We start from the raw sequence: 17,379 nt of genomic DNA, 5'->3' as shown, positions 1-17,379 counted from the left end.
ATCAATCATCTTCTCAACTGTTCATATTGAATTCTATTCTGAATAAAATTCATTTAAATTTTGACTTAAGTTTTGGATGTTCATTTTTCTCAATTATGTTCAAAGTTCCTGTGAAAAAAAGACCATTGTTAGAGTATTTTGTCGTCTCCGTACATACCAAAAGGGCTTCGATGATTAATGAGTTTCAAGTATATGGCTACACTATTCACACATAGAAAAATGCTTATGGGATCCTGGGTGTGGATCAACGGCAGCATGCTTGCCTTGCATGTGTGGTACCCAGGGTTAGATCCCAGGACCTTTAAAAAAATAAAGAAAAGAGTAGCAGGAAAGATAGCATGGAGGTTAGGTGTTTGCCTTGCATGCAGAAGGACAGTGGTTCGAATCCCGGCACCCCATATGGTTCCCTGACCCTGCCAGGAGCGATTTCTGAACGTAGAGCCAGGAGTAACCCCTGAGTGCTGCCGGGTGTGACCTAAAAACAAGGGAGGGAGGGAAGGAGGGAGGGAAGGAAGGAGGGAAGGAAGGAAGGAAGGAAGGAAGGAAGGAAGGAAGGAAGGAAGGAAGGAAGGAAGGAAGGAAGGAAGGAAGGAAGGAAGGAAGGAGAAAGAAGGAGAAGGAAGGAAGGAAGGAGAAGGAAGGAAGGGAGGGAGGGAAGAAGGAAGGAAGGGAGGGAGGGAAGGAAGGAGGGAGGGAGGGAGGAAACGAAGAAAGGAAGGAAGGAGGGAGGGAAGGAAGAAAGGAGGAAAGGAGGGAGGGAAGGAAGGAAGGAAGGAAGGAAGGAAGGAAGGAAGGAAGGAAGGAAGGAAGGAAGGAAAGAAGAAAGGAAGGAAGGAAGGAGAAGGAAGGAAGGAAATGCTTGGTTGTGCAGCCATTAGCCAAAAGGAACCACTGACCACTGGAAATGTGATAAGTCTGAACTGAGATGCGCCAGTAGGTCTAAGATTCCAGATGTTACAGTCTTGGCAGCAAGAAAGGAAAAGGAAGACTCCAAAGGTTAATACCGAAATATGGCCTAATAATAATTTATCACTGGTTGTAATAGTGGTTCTCCTTTGAATTCCTGGTTGTAGCACATTCATGCATAATTTAGCCTTTCCTTATTGGTAACATGGCTACACTGGAAAAAAAAAAAAAAGCCCTATATTTCCAAGTGCCGTTTCCATGGAATGAATGAAACTCAGCCCCTGAGGTCGAGACCCACTGGGTGGGCCAACGCCATCCTTGGAGGAGGGAGGCCTCGGCTCCAGCCAGGCTCTGAGTGAGAGTCTGCCCTGGAAGGCGAGCAACGAACCCCACTGGGGGGCCCTGCACCTCCTAGGCCAGCCTGAAAGGAGCCGCCCCAAGGGACCCCAGACTGTCCAATCTCCAAGACCTGCGGGGCCCCGGAGCAGGTGGGGGTCCCTAGCCAGGGACGGGCGTGCAGAGAAGCGCCAGAGATGGAAGACGGGCGGTACCAGGGTCCGGCTGGCCCAGGGACTCGCTCGCCCGCGCGACCTGACCCCTGGGGGTCAGGCAGGGTCATCCCGCGACCCCGCCCCTTGCCCCTCAAGCCCCGCCCCTCCCGCCCCACTGCGGCTGCGCGTCACCAGACCCCGGCCCGACTCGCCGACCCTCTCACCCTCACCAGCCGGGCCTGCTTTATCCGCCTCCGCTGAGCCCACCGTGCGCTGATGTGCCCGCAGGTCCCGCCCACCGCGCGCGCAACGGCCGCTACACGCTCGCTGATTGGCTGGCTGGCTCGCGGCCTCGCACCACCGCGCCCGCTGCCTAGGTCTGTCTGGAAGCCTCGGATTCGGCGCTGGCGAGACGAGCTCCTATTTTGGATCCAGCACCATCCTTAGCTCCCCGGGGTTACAGCCCCCAATTGGTTCCCGTCAAGGTTTCGCCTCCGTCTCATTGGTGCGCTGCTGAGGCTCCCAGTCCTGATTGGCTGTTATCAACAGCTTCAGGGGGGCCCCCCTGGCATCTCTCTAGTCTCCCAGTTACCAAGGGAGGAGGGCCTACCCGGCTGCTGCTGCTGCCGCCACCCGCTTCATCACGGAATGAGCCTGGGAAAGGATGCCACACAGTGATTTTGGTATCCAGGACACAATCTAGCTAATAGTACATCATGGTAATAAATTCTAAGCGGTAATAACTACTCTTCATTAGATATGTGCCTTTAAAAAAGAGAAATAATGCCTTTTTTTCCCTTTATGTGCACCAGATAAATGAAAGGTGATGTAGATCTTATAGATAATTATATAGCTGAGTTCAGACCCAATCAGACCACCACCTGTTAGAACTTCAGCAATGAACTAGACCTTTCAAGACCCTGTTTTAAGTATGAAAAATTGAAATCAGTCTGATGCAGAAAGCATCAAAAGACAAGGTTCAACTTCAATTTGACTAAAAAAGTAGTTATTAAATGAGATGAGGTATGAAAGGGGTCTCCCTTGGTTCCTGGCACTTTATATGTATGTTTAATGAAGTGGTGAACTAAGGCGATGATATCCAGTTAGATCCTAGCTTTATAAAACTAAACAGCTCAATGCCTGGGTTACAACCTTTTTATGGCAATAATGAAATGTTTCTGAATGCACAGATCAAAAATTAATTCAAAACCAACCTCATATGAATTGGAGCGCTTACCCATGTTATGTTTCTCAGGGTCCGCAATGGGGTCTGAAAGATAAGCCCTGCTCTAAATCATATGACTGTCCACTTGCCTGAGCTTCACTTGTGTTAATAACTGGAGTGTGTTCCTCCACACACAAATTCATACGAAAACTTTTGGAGGTGGAGCAAAGGAACCAATCTTTTTATTTTCTTAATTTATTTTACTTGTTATTAGTTGTTACTATTGTAGTAACAATAGTTGTAGTAACACTTGTTGTAGTAACACCTGACAGTTCTGGGGAATTGCTAGAGCCACATCCACTAGTGTTTGGGAGCCACTAGTTGTTGGTACAGAACACTGAGCCTAGCATAAGCAAGAACTGTGATCTACCACTTGAACTGCATTTCAGCCCTCTTCGAAAATGTTGTGTATTGTCCTATCCCATACCTCCTAGGGGCTAATTTCGAATTAAGTAAAAAGAGAAAATCCAAAATCAAAATGAATGAAGCTGCATCATATGTGGGGCTTGGAGGTTCTAAGACCAGAAGGCTTGAGTTTGAATTCTTCAACATTTAGCCATCTCTGACCTTGAAATTTTATCTTCTCTGTACTTCAGTTCCCTTATTTCAGAAATAAGGATGCTAACGATACCTGCTTTTTAGGGTGATGATGATTGAGTTAGCAAAATTATCAGTAAGAAACAACACAAGATACAATTATGTGTATCTAAAGTGTAGAAAGACAGCTACTTCTATGATTATTTCTCATTCACTGAATAATAATTTACTAAAAATGGGCTGAAGCAATACTATATCAAGTAGAATGTTTTGCCTTGCAAGAGGCCAGCCCTAGTCTAATCCCTGACAACGCGTATAGTCCCCTTCAGATTCCTGAGTGCAGAGCCAGGAATCAGCCCTGAGCACAGCCATGTGTGAAAAATAAATGTACAGAGAGACTTCCATGAATCAAGCCCTGTGTTAAGTGCTGGAGTTGCTTAAGTATTTATTTCACAAACATAAGAGTCTAGCTGGGAAAATAATGAGAAGCAAATAATTACAAAACAGTATGCTATGTAAAGGATACATGGTTAGGATGGTGCTGGGTAGTGGGCTTGATTTATGGTCCAGGATATCATTGTAAACTGAACCTGTAGGATAAATATGGATTTCATTGAAATGGAAGCACAGAGTGAAGAATATACAATGAGATCACTAGGAAACAGTATTCCTAGTAGATCACTAGGAAATAGACATAGCCAAGTAGAATAGGAGAAAGTTTCAGGCTTTACACTTTTCTAAAATGAAATTAGTAAAATTATCTGAAGCCAGGTATTTATAACATTTGCAAAATATTTGATGTATTATTGTCCATTTGGTGAATTCTATTAAGTTCTGATAACTTCTGCTTAGATATATAGTATCTGTAGACATAAGCCCACAATCCCTACCCTAAAGGAGATTTCATTCTACTGAGAAGTGAAATTACTGTAAGTATATTAAGTAATGTATAAAGTATGTTGGAAAGTGGTGAGTGCAGTGGGAAAAAATAAAGGGTTCAGGAATTATAGAACTGGACAAATTATAGTGTTTAAAGACTGCAACTAACTACAGCAATGAGAGTCTTAATTAGGAGAGGTATTTGAACAAGGACTTGAAGAAGAAGAGGGTGCTAACTATGGGGATATCTGAGAGGGGAAAGACATTTCATTAAGAAATAGATAGTGGGGCCTGAGAGCACAGCGGCATTTGCCTTGCGAGCAGCCGACCCAGAACCTAAGGTGGTTGGTTCAAATCCTGGTGTCCCATATGGACCCCTGTGCCTGCCAGGAGCTATTTCTGAGCAGATAGCCAGGAGTAACCCCTGAGCACTGCTGGGTGTGGCCCAAAAATGAAAAAAATCAGAAAAAAAGAAGAAAAAGATAGATAGTACAAAGGCTTTAAGATCAAAGCATGTTTTGGGAGTTCCAGGATAAGTAAGGTTGATAGGCTGGATTAGAATGAAGAAGGGGTTAAAGTGGAATATGAGATTACAGGATTGAGGATGAGGACCTGATTCCAGAGGGTCTTGACTTTAAATTATTTTGGCTTGGTAAGAGGGATGTCAAATCAAGGGTTTAAGCAAAAGTGTGACAGAATCTGACCCCAGACTTTAGGGACATAAAGGACAGAGAAGGAAAGAAATGAAAATGGGAAGGAAGAAAATGAGAAAGGGAAGTAACAGGGAAACAAGGGTTAAATTATATTGGTGATGTGGAAGAGTGGTATAGCTATATATCTAAACGACAGAATCAACAACACTGAAAATACAAATCTAAGCTGTGGCCACCAAACTTTGTAAAGGCAGGAGTGTGTATAGTGGGGAAGAAGCAGGGAAAGATGGGTTAAGGGAACATTGGTGATGGGAGTTGACACTGGTGTTGGGATTGGTGTTGAAATACTATATGCCTAAAACTCAACTATCAATAACTTTGTAAATTACAGTTTTAATTGAATAAAAATTATTTTTATTTTGTGATATGTGACTGCTGAGAGCCATTTTTCGGACTCCACAAGATCATGTCTCAAGCTGAAGCTCTGCTCCATATTTTATCCCCTCACTGACTATTTCAAAAGACTTAAAGGGGACATGTATATATCTTTTGAATATTTCTTTAGATGTATTTCCTAGTTATAATTCTTATTGTCTATATTCTTATGTAATGGCAGTTTCCCCCATTTCTTTCTTTGAATCTATTTAGTAGTAAATTCTAGTAGCTAAGTTTCTCATGGGTTCCAAGTTTATCTTAGAACCAGGTTATTGTGATATTTAGCTTGATATTTTTACCCCCATATGCACCAGTAGTACCATGTGGCATTGTTTCTTTTTTGCATAGGCACATTAAAATAGGGGAAATCTTGAACCGGAGCGATAGTGCAGCTGTAGGGCATTTGCCTTGCACATGGCTGACCCAGAATGGACCTGGTTTGATCCCCAGCTTCCCATATGGTCCCCCAAGCCAGGAGCAATTTCTGAACACATAGCAAGGAGTAACCCACAAGTGTCACTGGGTGTGGCCCAAAAACAAATAAAATAAAATAAAATAAAATGGGGAAATCTTATGTGTACAAACAAGTTCTTATTTAATAGGGATAGGAACACATTAATTTTATATTGCAATGGGGCCTTATAACCTGTTGTCATAGTGACGGCTTAGGCTTCAGAAGATCAAGTATTGGTCATTCACCCTGAATTTTGGATCCCATATATGGAACCAGCAAGTTTTTCTACACCAGCACCATGAATCAGACTTCTACCAGGGAAGGCTCTACTGCTACCCTGGCATTGACTTGCTCCAGAGTGTGTTCATATGACACCTTGATGAGGTAGTAATAGGAACAACCTGCTTTCGGGGCAGGGTTCTATGCCTTGCCACCTAATGGTGAGATGAAGCCAGAAGACATTCCTTTTTATTGTACTTTTTATCTCTTATCTTTTAATTGAGGCTCCTGCCTTTTTCATAGAACCTTGGGACGTGGATTACTTTATTTTGCCACATATTCCTGCATTTTTCTATAAAACTGAGAAGAAAGGAATAAAGAAAGGTTGGGGTCCAGGGGCCAAGTGGTCTTGGAGGCATTGGCTGGGAAATAAATAAGAACAGAACCAAATAAGCTAAAGTCAATTATATTAGAATTAAGGGATCTAAACTTTAACAGTCTAAACTTAAAGAGATCTGTTATACTGGCAGGCCAGGGGGCAAAGGGTGGTGGTATAGGATGTACACTGGGTCCATTGGTGGAGGGAGGTTGACACTGGTGGTGGGAAGAGCCAGCCCTGACTCTTTATATATCTGAAATTCAACTATAAAGGACTCTCTCGATCACAATTGTTTCAATAAAATAAAATTTAAATTAAAAAATTTAAAAGTTTGACAGGATTTGATTTAACAGTCCACTTGGTAAGTAGGTTTAGGGAAACTCTTTAGGAGACTGCTATGGTAACTAAGGTGACAGAAAGAAGGCTTAGATGAAGGAGAGCCCCTACATATGAAGGGAGGGACAATCAAATTTTGTATCTAGTCTGAAGGTGAAGCTAGCTGAATTTCCAGATGAGATGTGAGGAGGGAAAATGAGAAAATTGAACAAATGCACTCAGCATCTAGAAGGATAACATCATCAACAGATTAAAAGAACTATAGGAGAATAGGTTTAAATTTTAAAACCATCAGTTCTAGCTGGGATTTGTGAAGATAGCTTTAATATAGCTATTAGTTCTATTAAACACCCAAGTAGACATGTTATGGAGTAGACATATCTGTGAACTTTGGTTTCAGAAGAGATGTGAATTTGGAAGTTGTAAGTATCTATAGTTAAAGTCTCACTGAGATGACTAAAGCATCTTGAAGAAAAAAGAACCAGAGTGTGGGGATAGTCCAAATTTAAGAGGAAAGGGAGATCCTGATTCATTGGATTCTTTATTTAATTGCTGACACAGTCTTCTTTTTATAACTTAGAAAACTGAAGCAAATGTGTAAGTAACTTGCTGAAGATCAAAGTGGCAGTAAGCAAGAACGCTGGAAATAAAACACACAGGAAGATCAACGCAATCTAGTCCAGAGAGCACACTTCCTGCCTCTCATATGCCTGGGAACTCAATGAGGAAGTGGTGAGTGGGAGAATGAAACGTTTTCTGACTTATATTTTAGAAAAAATAATTGTGTGGGTAAATCAGAGAAGGCAGGCTTTGACACAGGAAGGTAAGTGAGGCTTTCCCTGTAATAATCATGGGATAGAGACCTCAAAAGAAGTAGACATTCCAGAGGAAGATTTATTTTGGAGTCATAATGAGAACTGGGAATTTCTTGAATCTGAGTGGTGTGGACAAATGGCAAATTATTAATTGTTCATAAGTTTTTGATTTGCCAATTGTGTGGCTATAAGTATCTTTTTGAGATGAGTTAGACAATGACATAGGACTTAATCTCTACTCTTTAAGACTTAACTGTGAAGCCTCTTAGACGTGTTTCTTGATTCCATAGACACAATTCATTTTCTATGTGGTACCTATGTGTGTTTATGCTCACCAAACTATTGAACAGGAAATTTCCTACATTTTCTTTAATTTACCATATCTATTAATCTAATCTCTCTCCTAGTCTATATTAATGGCATTTATAAAAGGCGAGTCCTCATACTTTCAATTTTGTGTTGGACCTAGGTAAAGGAATCATAGGCTTTCTTTGTTTGCTTGTTTGCTTTTCGTTTTTGGATCACACCCGGCAGTGCTCAGGGGTTCCTCCTGGCTCTATGCTCAGAAATGGCTCCTGGCAGGCTCGGGAGACCATATTGAATGCCAGGATTCGAACCACCGTCCTTCTGCATGCAAGGCAAACACCCTACCTGTTTACTTTGGCTCTGGCCCCATCATGGGCTTTCTTAATTCTATTTTTCCTACCTGCAACTATCCTTTAATTCCCTAACAAATTTTATCTCTAGTCATGGAAACTCCACAGGGGCCAAAGTGATAGCACAGCAGGTAGGAGGGCATTTTCCTTGCATGCAGCTGATCTACATTTGATCCTCAGCACTCCATATGGTCCCTGAGCCTGCCAGGAAAGATTTATGAGTGCAGAGCCAGGAGTAAGCTCTGAGAAGAGCTGGGTGTGGCCCAAAAGCCAAAATAAAAAAACAGCAACAACAACAAAAAAATCCCACAAACAAAAATCTCTCCAAAATGTAACAGTTGTTAAGTTTTCTCACTGCAGTGGTCCTTCAGAATAGTTAGGTATTGTATCTCTAATTGTAGCATAAGAAAAATACCATGTTGCTCTCATATCTATCATGTACCTAACATCCCTTTCCTCAAATAACAAACATAAATTTAGTCATATTTCTATGACCTTTATCATCATAAAGCAGTGTTGGAAGACAGATATTTATTTACAAAAACATTTTGAGTTAGAGGAGGTAGAAGAGTAGTGATATAAATCCATTCTTTTTTCTTTTACCTTTTGATATTTGATTTATTACAATATCATTTATTGTAAACATTTTCAGATTGGGGGTTTTAAGAATTAACAAAAGGAATTGTCTCATGGGGAACACTTAATATTCCTTGATTATTTTAATAGACCATAGCCACACAATTCTGCCATCAATACAGAATACCCTCAAAAATTTAAAATCATTTCTCCTTAGAAACTACACCCTCCTGGGGCCAGAGTGACAGTACAGCAAGCAGGGCTTTTGCCTTGCATGTGACTGACCTGGAGATGGATTTGTCCTTTAAATGCCACTAACAATCCTGTGATTACTGATTTCAAACACTAATTTCTTGTTTAGTGTAATCTGTGCAGAAAGTATTTGCAATATGAATCAAAGGAGATTCTAATTAGGAGAGGATTGCTATTTGGGCTCCTAATCAGCAAAGGAATGTCCATGTCTTTTGTTTTTTATTTATTCTGTTTTGGGGGGGACACACTTGGGAGTGCTCAGGGGTTACTGCTGGCTCTGTGCTCAGAAATTACTCCTCTCGGGCTTGGGATACCATGTGTAGATGCCAGGAATCGAACCCAGATTGACCACATGAAAGGCTATCGCCCTACCTGATGTACTCTGGCCCTAAAGACATTTCCTTTAGTAATAGAGTTAGTAACTGGTAGTTGCCCTATGTGTTGTACTACAGTGGGGATGGGATATGCACCATAATGGGATATGCACTACCTGGAGAATGCCAGAAATTTCTCCTTGGCTGTGTTGTGTGGTCAGTCAAATATCTGCTATTTTCTGAAAGGACTATGTGTGTATGGAGGACATAATGGGCATAATAGGATTAATACATAATGATCTTAGGGGCCAAAATTAGGACAATTCACCCCTTTGACCTAAGGTATCAGGATAGGGATTTGACAACTCAGGTTGTATAATTTCTTTTTTCATTTTTACTTTATATGACTATCTTCTATTTCCTCCTCTCTCCTACTTTTGAAATGTAAATATTTTACTTCAGAAAAATAAAAGAAAAAATAGAATACAAGGCTTACATGGAATGTTATTTGTTGAACTCTCTGGATCTAGGTTTGGTATGTTTGCACATAGTTTCAGCTAATCTACGTTGAAAGTGGACTGAATTATATAGGAGCTCACAGTCACCTTAAGTTTTTCATAATTAACAATTAATGATCCATGTTTTTCACTCTCTTTGTAAGACAGGTAATCATATGGCAACTTTCTGTCAGGGGACCTGATTGGGTAGTCCCAGTTGGAGTCATTATTGCAAACTGCATCTGCTTCTATCTAATATCCTGTAGATTTTTAGCATTTAAAATTAGCATGCCTTTGATATGTTTTGTTTTGTTTCTGGGCCACACCTGGCAGTGTGTGGCTTTAATCCAAGCTCTGTGCTTAGGGTCCATTCCTAGCAAGTTAGGGAACCATTTGTGGTGCCAGGGATTGAACTTGGGTTGGCCACCTGCAAGGTGCACTACATGCTGTACTATTGCTCTCAACCTTAGCATGTGTTTGAGCCAAAGGCCAAATATTGATTCTTCTCTCCATGTAAGATGAAATATATCATATATGTGATTCTTCTTTCCATTTATGACTTCTTGACAAGTAAGATAAAAAGTTAAGGTTATACCTTGGAATTCTTTAACATGTTTAAAGAGAAGTCTTCTTATATTAATTTCAGTCTGGACCAAGCAGAAATAAGAAAGGGCATATGGATGCTAATGGTCCCAGACTCTCCTTTTTCAAACTCCCTGAGGAACATACTTTATAGCAGTATTCAAACCCTGTGAGCCAGCCTGGAATGCCTTCTGGTGAAAGAATGTTGGTTAGAGTAGATGGAGAACGAGTCAGGGAGAGGGAAGGAGGCTAAAAAAAAAAGGTTTAAACTAGGGATGTTTAAACTAGGGATGGAGGTTCTGATAGAAAAAATAAGAAGCAGGAGAGATAGTACAGCAGGTAGGACTCTTGCCTTGCATGCAGCTGACCTTGGTTCAATTCCCAGTACCCTATGTGGTCCCCCAGATCCTGTCAGAAGTGAACACAGAAACAGGAACAAATCCTAAGCACAATTGAATGTAGCCCCAAAACTAAAAAAAAAGAGAGAGGGGAGAGAGAGAGAGAGAGAGAGAGAGAGAGAGAGAGAGAGAGAGGAGAGAGAGAGAGAGAAAGAAGAGATTGGGATACTTCTAGATACAGAAAGGGTTATCCTGAAGATCTCTTTTCTGCAGAAGGCCATATAATTTTCTTTGGGCCCAAAGAATTTCAAGCAGCCATAGGTAAATAATCTCAGAATGAAGGGATCACTTCATGATAATAGGGATCTAATCAGTAGGATTGGGGAGGGGGAGACACCAGAAGAAAATAAGGTCAAAAAGGGTCATGATTGGAAAGAGGTTGAGTAACATTGACTAGAGAATCAGATTTGTCAGGAAATTTCATGAAGCACAGAAGGGGAATTTTCTTTTTTTTTATTTTTTTTATATCTTTATTAAACATCATGATTACAAATATGATTATGATTAGGTTTCTTTTTTTTTTTTTTTTTTTTTGTGGTTTTTGGGGTCACTCCCGCAGTGCTCAGGGGTTACTCCTGGCTCCATGCTCAGAAATTGCTCCTGGCAGGCACGGGGGACCATATGGGACGCTGGGATTCGAACCGATGACCTCTTGCATGAAAGGCAACGCCTTAACCTCCATGCTATCTCTCCAGCCCCTATGATTAGGTTTCTAATCATGTAAAGAACATTATCTTTCACCAGGTGAACATTCATCCTCCACCAATGTCCCAAGTCTCCCTCCATCTCACCCACCCCCACCTGTACACTAGACAGGGCTTTCCAGTTCCCTCGTTCATTCAGATGGTTATGGTAGTTCTCAGTGCAGTTATTTCTATAACTGCACTCACCACTCTTTTTTTTTAATTTATTTAAACACCTTAATTACATACATGATTGTGTTTGGGTTTCAGTCATGTAAAGAACACCACGCCCATCACCAGTGCAAACATTCCCATCACCAATGTCCCAAGTCTCCCTTCGCCCCCACCCGGACCCCCGCCTGTACTCTAGACAGGCTCTCCATTCTCCTCATTACATTCTCATTATTAGGACAGTTCAAAATGTAGTTATTTCCCTTAACTAAACTCATCACTCTTTGTGGTGAGCTTCCTGAGGTGAGCTGGAACTTCCAGCTCTTTTCCTCTTATTTGTGTCTGAAAATTATTATTACAAGGGTGTCTTTCAATTTTCTTAAAACCCATAGATGAGTGAGACCATTCTGCGTTTTTCTCTCTCTCTCTGACTTATTTCACTCAGCTAATAATAGATTCCGTGTAAATCCATGTATAGGAAAATTTCATGACTTCATCTCATCCTGACAGCTGCTTAATATTCCCATTGTGTATATGTACCACAGTTTCTTTAGCCATTCGTCTGTTGAAGGGCATCTTGGTTGTTTCACAGAGTCTTGCTATGGTAATAGTGCTGCAATGAATATAGGTGTAAGGAAGGGTTTTTTGTATTGTATTTTTTGTGTTCCTAGGGCTATATTCCTAGGAGTGGTATAGCTGGATCGTATGGGAGCTCGATTTCCACCGTTTTTGGAGGAATCTCCATATCGCTTTCCATAAAGGTTGAACTAGAAGGCATTCCCCACAGCAAGTGGATAAGAGTTCCTTTCTCTCCACATCCCCGCCAAACACTGTTTATTCTTATTCTTTGTGATGTGTGCCATTCTCTGGGGTGTGATGGTGGTATCTCATCGTTGTTTTGATTTGCATCTTCCCTGATGATTAGTGATGTGGAACATTTTTTCATGTGTCTTTTGGCCATGTGTATTTCTTCTTTGTCAAAGTGTCTGTTCATTTCTTCTCCCCATTTTTTGATGGGATTAGATGTTTTTTTCTTGTAAAGTTCTGTCAGTGCCTTGTATATTTTGGAGATTAGCCCCTTATCTGATGGGTATTGGGTGAATAGTTTCTCCCACTCAGTGGGTGGCTCTTGTATCCTGGGCACTATTTCCTTTGAGGTGCAGAAGCTTCTCAGCTTAATATATTCCCATCTGTTAATCTCTGCTTTCACTTGCTTGGAGAGTGCAGTTTCCTCCTTGAAGATGCCTGTAATGTCCTGGAGTGTTTTGCCTATGTGCTGTTCTATATATCTTATGGTTTTGGGGCTGATATCGAGGTCTTTAATCCATTTGGATTTTACCTTCGTACATGATGTTAGCTGGGGGTCTAAGTTCAATTTTTTGCAAGTGGCTATCCAATTGTGCCAACACCACTTGTTGAAGAGGCTTTCCCTGCTCCATTTAGGATTTCCTGCTCCTTTATCAAAAATTAGGTGGTTGTATGTCTGGGGAACATTTTCTGAGTATTCAAGCCTATTCCACTGATCTGAGGACCTATCCTTATTCCAATACCATGCTGTTTTGATAACTGTTGCTTTGTAGTACAGTTTAAAGTTGGGGAAAGTAATTCCTCCCATATTCTTTTTCCCAATGATTGCTTTAGCTATTTGAGGGTGTTTATTGTTCCAAATGAATTTCAAAAGTGTCTGATCCACTTCTTTGAAGAATGTCATGGGTATCTTTAGAGGGATGGCATTAAATCTGTATAATGCCTTGGGGAGTATTGCCATTTTGATGATGTTAATCCTGCCAATCCATGAGCAGGGTATGTGTTTCCATTTCCGTGTGTCCTCTCTTTTTTCTTGGAGCAGAGTTTTATAGTTTTCTTTGTATAGGTCCTTCACATATTTAGTCAAGTTGATTCCAAGATATTTGAGTTTGTGTGGCACTATTGTGGGAAGGGGAATTTTCTTCAGGATTTAAGATTTGGGTTCTGCTATAGGAACAATGTTGTACCTCAGATCATTTCTGGAGTTGGAAATAGTACAAATCCAGATGTAGAACACGATAGCAATGTAAATTCTGGGACCAGAGAGATAGTATGGAACTAAGGCACTTACTTTACACATGAATGACTGCAGTTCAATCCCCAGCACCATATATGGTCCCCTGAGAACCACCAGGAGTGATCCCTGCTCACAGAACTAGGAGTAAACCCCAAGCACCTCAGATTGTAGCCCAACTTCAACCCTTTTGCTCCTGCCAAATAAAGTTCCAAATAAGTACTAGACTTCCTAGTCATCTAATTTGTACTGAATCCCAAGCCAAAAGAAAACCAGGGTTCTTCTGAATGGAGGAAAGGTCAAAGTGTGACCAATTATGAAGGAGACACAGGAAGAAAATATTATTTCCTATGACTAATTTTAATGGAGTATATACTTTTATGAAGGTTCTGCATAGGACTCCTGAGGAGGACCAGTAACCATCACTTTGGAAGGAAAGAAGGGGCATTTCCAATTCCTTTCAATCCAAGAAAAACATATGAAAAAGTGAGCATTTTCCAATGTATTTCTCTACAAATTGACTCCTAAAACTTCATGAACAGTGCTTATTTGTTTAGGACTGTCTCCAATGTTAACACTCTGGCACTGACACAGGAAAATTAATCTCCCTATTGTCTGGGTCTCCTTTAAGGACAGGAGAGAGAACAGAAAAAAAAATCTGTGGGCCACCAATAATGGCCTTGTATGATACTTACTTCAACCAACCTTTGCAGATCATTTCCCTCCTCCCCTATACCCTGCCTATATTCCAGACAGGCATTGCATTTCTTTATCATTGTCATGGTAGTTGTTAATCTAGTTATTTCTCTAACTGCACTTAACACTCTTTCTGCTAAGCTTCATATCATGGTCTGGTCCTTCCAGTCCTCATCTATTGTCTTTAGGTGTTATTATTATACTCTTTTATTTTCTTAAATTCCACATATGATTAAGACTATTCTGTGTTTATCTCTCTCCTCTAACTTATTTCACTTATCATAATAGTCTCAAGGTCCATGTATGTATAAAATAAGCTCATGACATCATTTTTTCCTAACAGCTGCATAGTATTCCATTGTATAGATGTATCACAGTTTATTTAGCTACTAATCTGTTGTTGGACATCTGGGTTGTTTCCAAATTATGGCTATTGAAAATAGCACAGCTATGGACATAGGAGGGCATTTTTGTATTGTGTTTTTGTGGTCCTAGGGTATATCCCTAGGAGTGGTATTGATGGATCATATGGGAGCTCAATTTCCAGGTTTATTTAGCTACTAATCTGTTGTTGGACATCTGGGTTGTTTCCAAATTATGGCTATTGAAAATAGCACAGCTATGGACATAGGAGGGCATTTTTGTATTGTGTGTTTGTGGTCCTAGGGTATATCCCTAGGAGTGGTATTGATGGATCATATGGGAGCTCAATTTCCAGGTTTTTTTGAGGAATATCCATATTGTTTTCCAGATAGATTGGACTAGACATCATTACCTTTCTCCCCAGATCCCTGCCAGCATTGTTTATTTTTTTAAATAATATCGAGAAAGCAATATGGAGATTCCTCCAAAAACTGGAAATCGAGCTCCCATATGACCCAGCTATACCACTCCTAGGAATATACCCTAGGAACACAAAAATACAATACAAAAATCCCTTCCTTACACCTATATTTATTGCAGCACTATTTACCATAGCAAGACTCTGGAAACAGCCAAGATACCCTTCAACAGATGAATGGCTAAAGAAACTGTGGTACATATACACAATGGAAAATTATGCAACTGTCAGGAGAGATGAAGTCATGAAATTTTCCTATACATGGATATACATGGAATCTATTATGCTGAGTGAAATAAGTCAGAGAGAGAGAGAGGGAGAGAGAGAGAGAAGAGAGAGAGAAATGCAGAATGGTCTCACTCATCTATGGGTTTTAAGAAAAATGAAAGACATTCTTGCAATAATAACTTTCAGACACAAAAGAGAAAAGAGCTGGAAGTTACAGCTCACCTCATGAAGCTCACCACAAATAGGGATGAGTTTAGTTAGAGAAATAACTACATTTTGAACTATCCTACTAAGGAGAATGTATGAGGGAAATAGAAAGCCTGCCTAGAGTACAGGCGGGGGTTGGGTGGTGAGGAGGGAGATTTGGGACATTGGTATGGGAATGTTGCATTGGTGATGGGTGGTGTTCTTTACATGACTGAAACCCAAACACAATCATGTATGTAATCAAGGTGTTTAAATAAAATATAAAAAAAGAAGTGATAACACGAGAAGGCAGCTTTATTGGAACAATTCTTCTTTTTAATTTTTATTGTGACTGAAGTGCATTACACAGAATTATTACGGTACATAGTGATGATGTCCTTGATTGTTGATACTTTATGGGGATTTTCTTCCTTTGTCTTTGGAACTCCAATGATTCTTTTGTTATTTCTGTTGGGTTTATAAAGACTTCTTTTTTCATCTGTTCACATTCTTTGAGGACTTTTTCCATTGTCTGATCATTTGTTTTGAGGCTCTTTCTCAACCTCTTCTGTTGTATGGAGTTGTTATGCATCTCATCATCCAGCTCACTGATTCTATCTTCCCCCACTGTTACTCTGTTGGAGAGGTTTTCTAGTGAGGTTTCCATTTCACCTATCAAGATTTTCTGCCCTGTTATTTCAATTGAAATTTTTTTTATTTCTTCTCTCAGATCCTCTTGATTCTTATTTGCGACATATTCAATTAGTTTTATGTTTTCTTTGAGTTTTATGAACATCTTCCATATTTCTTCTCTAGAGTCTTTATCTAAGAGGGTAAACAGGTGGTTGGTAATTTTTGAGTCATCAAGCTACCATCTTTGTTTTCTAAGCATGGTGGGGCTCTGAATTGATTCTCTATTGTCACAGTTGTAGTATGACATTTTCTATGTTCCATGCTGGTATTCCTTGACTAGGAGAAGCACGTGGCAGCTTTGCTGCTCCTTCTCCTCCTCCTCTTTTTCTCCTCCTCCAGCACCACCCCCACCCCCACCCCCACCCACAACCACCACCACCACCATCACGACCTCCACCATCATCACCACCACCACCACGCTCCACTTGCTGCCTCACCAGCAGAGTTGAGAACAGCTACTGAGAACATAATCAGTAAGCTGGAAGATGAGCTGCATTACACCTCCATACAGCAGAAGTTGGAAATGAGCTGTAAAATAAACAAACAGAAGATGGAAAAGATCCTCAAATTCAGTGAATAAGTAACCCTGAGTGCTGCCGGGTGTGACTCAAAAAACAAACAAAAGAATTTAGTGGATGGTTAAAAACCTTTGATATGAATTGAATAGAGACAACATAAGAATCATTGGGGTCCCAGGAAACCCTTATGAAGAAGCCTTCCTTATACTGCTGAGAAGTTTCCTGAGCTAAAGAGATCTTGCATCCACATTCTGGAAGCCTGAAGATTACCAGCTAAAAGCACCCCCCAGCACATTCTAGTCACTCTGATGAAAACCATGGAGATATAATACTGAAAGCAGCAAGATCAAAATGGAAAATTACATACAAAGAAGCATCCTTAAGATTTACAACAGATTTATCACAAGCAACCCTCCAGTCCTGAAGGCAGTGATGGTTATAGTGAAAAAAAAAAAAAACTCAATGAAATCAATACCTCACCAAGAATACTTCACCCAACCAGACTTTCATTCAGATTTGAAGAAAGAATACACAGCTGCATGGATAAAGACTGACCGGCGGAGGGACCTGTTGTAGAGAGAACTGAACTTGACACCCCTCCTCAAATAAAAAACACACTCTCTCTTTAGCTGCTCACCACTTCTGGCTATTACCTTTAATTCTTCAAACTTACTATGGTAGATGTTTTTGTTCTTTTCCCATAGCAAAAATAATAGAA

This window comes from Suncus etruscus, chromosome 4 (assembly GCF_024139225.1).
Source record: "Suncus etruscus isolate mSunEtr1 chromosome 4, mSunEtr1.pri.cur, whole genome shotgun sequence".
Lineage (NCBI taxonomy): Eukaryota > Metazoa > Chordata > Mammalia > Eulipotyphla > Soricidae > Suncus > Suncus etruscus.
The sequence above is the reverse complement of the archived record's forward strand: the minus strand, read 5'-3'. Positions refer to the sequence as shown.